The 6,180-nt window shown below is 41.5% G+C and overlaps 1 pseudogene; it reads right to left on the bottom strand.

Annotated features, from left to right (window-relative positions):
* Nucleotides 1-2,368: 2,368 nt before the first annotated feature.
* On the bottom strand, nucleotides 2,369-2,436 carry LOC128780044 (U4 spliceosomal RNA; annotated as a pseudogene).
* Between the last annotated feature and the right edge of the window lie 3,744 nt (nucleotides 2,437-6,180).

Here is a 6,180-nt window from a genome sequence, read left to right as displayed (position 1 = left end):
CCATGAGCAGCAAATTGGACTCAACATTCACAGATAACCGACTATACACAGCTTTTCCTGCTGGCCGGCCCTGAGGTGTTATTCCCAAAATGACCACGAGATGGAAGCAGAGATGCATGCTTACAACGTTTTTTACATTGACCATATTGTAATAAAGTTTTTAAAAAATTTCCAAGCATTGAAATTACATGAAGTTTCTTGCTCTCACTGTAGATAATTTAGAAGTCAGTTGTAAATGTCACCAGAAAATTCTTACAATTACAAGATATGAAATACACTTCTAAATATCCCTCAAAATGAATCACAATTGAAGTTAAAAAATCATTCCAACTGAGTATTTAAAATAATGCATTAAAAAATGTATGTGAAAACACAGTAACAAATCTGCACATTAGTGGGAAACAGTTGCAAATTCACATGTTCTGTATCCATATTACAAACCCAGAAAAATAAATTAAATCCACAGAAAGTAGAAGAATGGAAATAGGCAAGGAGAGATGTCTGGAAGGGTATATAGTTAAAACAATAGCAGTTGTTACCTGTTTGGGTAGTATTTTGAATTAATTTTTATTTTTCTCTATAATTTAAGTAAGCTGCCACAAAAAAAGGCAGTCTCAGTTTGGGTAAAGAGAGAGAGAGAGAGAGAGAGAGAGAGAGAGAGGGAGGGACAGAGGGAGAGAGAAGGTAAAAGAGGAAAACTTGGCATAATTTAAGAATAAAAATAACCTACACAGCTCTGGTGACAACACCAGAGGCCTTTTCTCTGCTCACCCAGCCAGATCTCCTCACTAGGAGGGACCCTTTTTCCAATGTGCGTTTCTTTGTTTGCAAGTGCAGCCGAGCAGAGAGTAAATGACAGGACCAGACCAGAAAGAGCAGAGAAACGCTGAGCAGCACAGGGTGAGGGGGAACTTGCCCCGGGGCTGCCTCACTTCAGGGCCCCCTCACAACCATGATGCTTTCACAACTAAGCAGCACCACCACTGGGCTGACCCACAGAGGTGCTGCCTCATGATTCACCTGGAACAATACCGAGCTTCCTAACAGCCTTGCTGCACTCACAACCATTACTTTCAAAACGGAGCTATTTGTACTACATGACGTTTCCTTCTTCCCCACACCCCAACTCCAGAACTCCTGCTGGCATTGAATTGGAGCCAATGACCATCACTTCGCAGATGCCAGATGCCACAGACAGACTCAGGACAGAACACAGGCCCTTGGGTCCAAACCTGGACCCCGGAGCAGACCCAGAACCAAAAGCTGAACCCCATACCCCGGCCCCAATCCCAAAACCGTCCCTACAACCCAGGTCAGATCATGGACCCTGAATGCCAGACACTCAACACCAGAGACTGACAGGGAACCCTGGACACCAGGTTCCATACATCAGACCCTAGAGCCAGAGCTGCACCAACATCAACAACAAACACCAACTCAGGACATGAAGCCACACCATAAGAGACTCCAGATCCCAGACACACAGATTCAGCCTCAGGCCACAGACCCAGGAAACAGAACCCAGATCTGTAACCAGGACCCCACAGCCACACTCCAGGATTACATCTGGACAATGAAGCCCAGTTGCCACATGCAGGAGCAGAACCGAGTCCTCACAATGTAAACAGAGCCAGGAGCCCATAAAAAACATTCCTGAATCTCTAACTCCAAGCAGCTGGCCTCAGAAACAGGTTTTCATGCCAATGTAAGTATACAAGAGAAGAAAATAACTCCCAGCACTACTAAATTATACCAAGCCCTGCAGAAATAGACCAAAAAGGCTGACAGAGCAAAAAATAATAATAATGCTTACTTTCGCCAGGAGATGTCCATGATCTCTCAGAGACTACACTTTCCAGAAGTTACTGTCCCAGCCATGAATGTCACATGGCTGGATAACCAAACCTGTGGGGATTAAAAAATTATTTTTTATCATACCTTCTACATTCTCACAGCTAAGATGACAATCAAATCAAATTAATCTGATTAATGGGAGGTATTCAATGTCTAATACATGGACAAGGGGAATTCACATTCAAATGAATACCAAATAAATTGAGGTGATATTGGGTATATAGGGTATTTTGGAATATGGAAGAACAGAGTCTTAGATTTCAATGGTGAAATGGGGGACATGCAGCTAATTTAGGAAAAAAGCCAGCATACCTGGCAGGTTGATTTCTGTTCGGCAACTCCCAAAACTTTAAGACACGAGGAGACGGTAAGAGGGTCAACAAGCTCTTGCTAGGAGTGTCACTGTCTGAGGCTGAGGTGATGGTGCTGAAGCTCTCTTCCTAAACCAAACTGTGGCAACTAAACCTCTTAGGAAGAAATGAGATGACAATCCTAAGTAATTTCTCAGTCTTCCCTTTCTTTCAGCAATAATCACGCCTCAGATAAACCTCATTGGCTACGATACTGCCACTGCGCAAAGCTCAGCCTTCCCTTCCTTAACAGGCAGTTTAAAATCAACGTGCCAAGTGCAAAATGTTAGCCCTCTTCATTGTCACCTTTGAAACTTCAAATACAAGTTGTATATCCACAAGCTACATTAGAACATTGTTCCATATTTCACTGATATAACCATTCTGTTCTGAGAATAAGTTACTTTACTTAAATTGTTACATCTTCCTTAAGTAAATGGTGACGTACATGTACTCCCCAAATTCACCTCATATTAAACACCTGACTGCTTGCTTACCTGGTGGGGAAACAACCTTTCCTGTGACCTCAACTATCTTTGGGCTGGTCTAATAATCCAACAGGTATGACACAGGTTAGCAAATGAAAATGGCCAAATGTAAGATATGCATAGGCAGGAGAACCTCACTCACAGGAGAGAGTCAGAAACCCCACACGCAGAAGAGCATAAATGAGGCAGCGATGATGTGAGGTGCCGTGGTTATTTTCTATGATAAAAATATCTCCTTACATATGTGGGAAAATATTTGTGATATAATACAAGGTGCTGGAACCACTGAACGGGAAAATTATTGGGCCCCCTACATGACATCCTCCACCAAGATCAATTCTTTAATTGATTTTACCATCCACTCATAACTAACATAAAACAGAGCTATCTGAAACATACCAAGAGATCTAAAGTGAAAGAATGGGGAAAATATAGTACATGAACATTAACCAAATCAAAATGATATCACATATAGTAGACTTGGAGGCAAAAAAAAACCCAAAACCCCACTACATATAAAAAGGAGTACTTCATATCAGTAAGTTCAATTTATCAGTTACTTTCAAATTTTTATTCACTTAATAACATAAATTCAAAATTATATAGAACAGAGCTACAAAGAAAAATAGACTAATAATCATTATAGGAGATTTACCAAAACTCTCTCTGTTTCAGAACCAATGAAGCCCACAAAAATATAGTAAAAAATATTTTTAAAAAAACATGAGAAGCAAATAGCATTCAATGTGCGCAAGTACTTCACTACACCCCAAAACTGCAGATTACAGATGCTTTCCAAGTACCATGGAGACGTTTATAAAAACTGACCATATTGTAATATAAAGTAAGTTCCAACAAATTTTAAAGGACTGAAATGTGTTTATGTGTGTGTGTGTATATATATATATACACACACACACATATTTCTTGCTCTCACTGCCATTAATCAAGAAATCAGTAACGAGATAACTAGAAAGTACTTACATTCACAAATTACGAAATACACTTCTAAATGACCACCCCAAAATAAATCACAATTGGATTTAGAAAATAATTTGCATGGAATGATAGTAAAACCACACACCTGGGTACATCATCATTAAGTTACCCAACATTAATGATAAAGAGATAATCTTAGAAGCAGCAACTGAAAGGAGAGATTTACCTACAAACGGGTGCCCATAATGCTATCAGCTGATTTCTCAAAAGAAACCTTACAGGCAAGAAGGGGCTGGAAAGAAGTATTCAAAGTCATGAAAGGCAAGGACCTCCACCCAAGATGACTCTATCCAGCAAAGCTATCATTCAGAATGGAAGGGCAGATAAAGTGCTCCCCAGGTAAGGTCGAGTTGAAGGAGTTCATCACCACCAAGCCCTTATTCTATGAAATGTTAAAAGGACTTATCTAAGAAATTGAAGAACATCCACAACTATGAACAGTGAAATGACAACAAACTCACATCAACAACTGAACCGAAAAGAAAACCAAAACTAAGCAAACAACTAGAACACGAACAGAATCAGAGAAATGAACTTCACATGGAGGGATTTCAGCAGGGAGGGGGAGGGGAAGAATAGGGGGACGAAGGTACAGAGAAGAAGCAGCATAATTAGTAGGCACAAAATAGATGGCGAGAGATGAAAAATGGTATAGGAAACAGAGAACTCAAAGAACTTATATGTACAACACATGGACATGAATTAAGGGGAGAGAGGAATGCTGGAAGTTAAGGGGTGCAGGGAGGAGGGGGGAAAAGGGGAGGGAAATTGGGAAAACTAATAGCATAATCAATAACTTTTATTAAAAAATCAAAGTAAGTGAATACATAAATGTAAAAAACAAAATAACTCGACAAGACTGATGGCAAAGATGCTCTGTATGAAAACTTGAGAAAGAAATCTTTACCCTTGAATGCACAGGTCAGACACAGAAGCTGGAAATGCACAAGTTTTGCACCTGTGGGAGGAACCTAAAATAGTAAACCAAGTCCAGGCAAAGTAGAGGAAACGAGCCCGTAGATATGTCCTTGGGGGCACGTACACAAAATGAGAGCGCTTGTATTTTACTTTACTTTTTTTTACCTCTCGGTGGACAATTTCAAACAAATTTGACCTCCAGGTTATTTAAAGAACCTCCGATGGAAAAAGAAAATTACAAACGATTTTCAAGCACGCTTCGCACTTGTAAAAACCTGCCTCCAATACGCTACAAAACCAGTTCCAAAAAACGTCACAGAAAATACATTATTGCTCCCTCGGCCAATATCTGGAGACCAGTCGCAAAGTAACTACACAATCCTGACATTTAGACGTCTTCAACTGAGCTTCTAAATTACACTACTATGAAAGTCAAAGGGATTTCCACTGGAATCAACCCCTTTTCCTGCGGACGTGCACTAAGGAGTCATTCCCCAAAACGGCCACGAGACAGTAGCAGAAACCAACAGATACAATGCGTATCGCACCAATGCCTTGGCTGAAAGGTTCCTTAGCTGTTTACGGTAAAATGCAATGACGGACACACTTTTCATTTTCCCCCCAAATTAGAACTGCACAACGTCATCGCCATTCCTTTCCACTGCCCTCTGCCATCTTTCAGACAACTTCCCATTCCATCGTCCCACGGCACTGTTACCTTTAGCAGCACAGCTCTTCCAGGTGCCTTCTGCAGTCTTCCACAGAACGGAAATTTCTCTCCACTGAGAAATTCGGAATACTGAACTAAATGGCCATGCAAAGGTGTAATTTCTGGTGAGTACTGCTGATGAATCACGGCTGTGCGGCCAGGCTGGAACCGTTTCTCACTGGTCACCAAACAGAAACGTGTGCTCCCACCTCATCCTGAAGCTTCCCCGTCTTCTGCTTCGACTCTGTCAACAGGAAGTGCTTGCAGTTGGTCTTGCAGTGATGGGGCAGCACCTCTTGCAAATTACCCCAAGAAGCACCTCCTACAGAACTCCCTCTGTTATCATCACATAGGCAACATCACCTGCTTTGGATGAAGACCGCCCTGTGGAGGAGTGCTCAATTTAGATACTTTGAGTATGTCACCTGTCTCCCACATGGCATAACCTGGTCTGTCCTCAGTTAAGGTCTGGACTCGATGGCCGTGAACTGCTACTGGTCTGCCATGCCCGTGGAGCACCTCTGTGCGAGACATCTTAGGCGTGAAACTTCGCAAATCACTTCGACACATTTCATCACCTAAGGGCGCCTTCTCCGTACACACTACAAATCTTTATTTTGGAATTCCAGATGTGCTTTCACCTTTCTTGAAATGACAGAGCCTCATGTGCCAAAACTGTTCCTTATGTTCAACCATCTGCAGGATGAAAATGGCCACAACATCACTCAACGGTTTTGATGAGTTTTTTATTGAAACGCATGCTGGTATGACATCTGTCATGATACACTCTAACAAAACAGTTTCCCATGAAGTTAAAGACAAGTATGCAATCCAGAGTCACATGAAGGGGCAGGACGGCAAA

This window comes from Desmodus rotundus, unplaced genomic scaffold, assembly GCF_022682495.2.
Source record: "Desmodus rotundus isolate HL8 unplaced genomic scaffold, HLdesRot8A.1 manual_scaffold_138, whole genome shotgun sequence".
Lineage (NCBI taxonomy): Eukaryota > Metazoa > Chordata > Mammalia > Chiroptera > Phyllostomidae > Desmodus > Desmodus rotundus.
The sequence above is the reverse complement of the archived record's forward strand: the minus strand, read 5'-3'. Positions and strand labels throughout refer to the sequence as shown.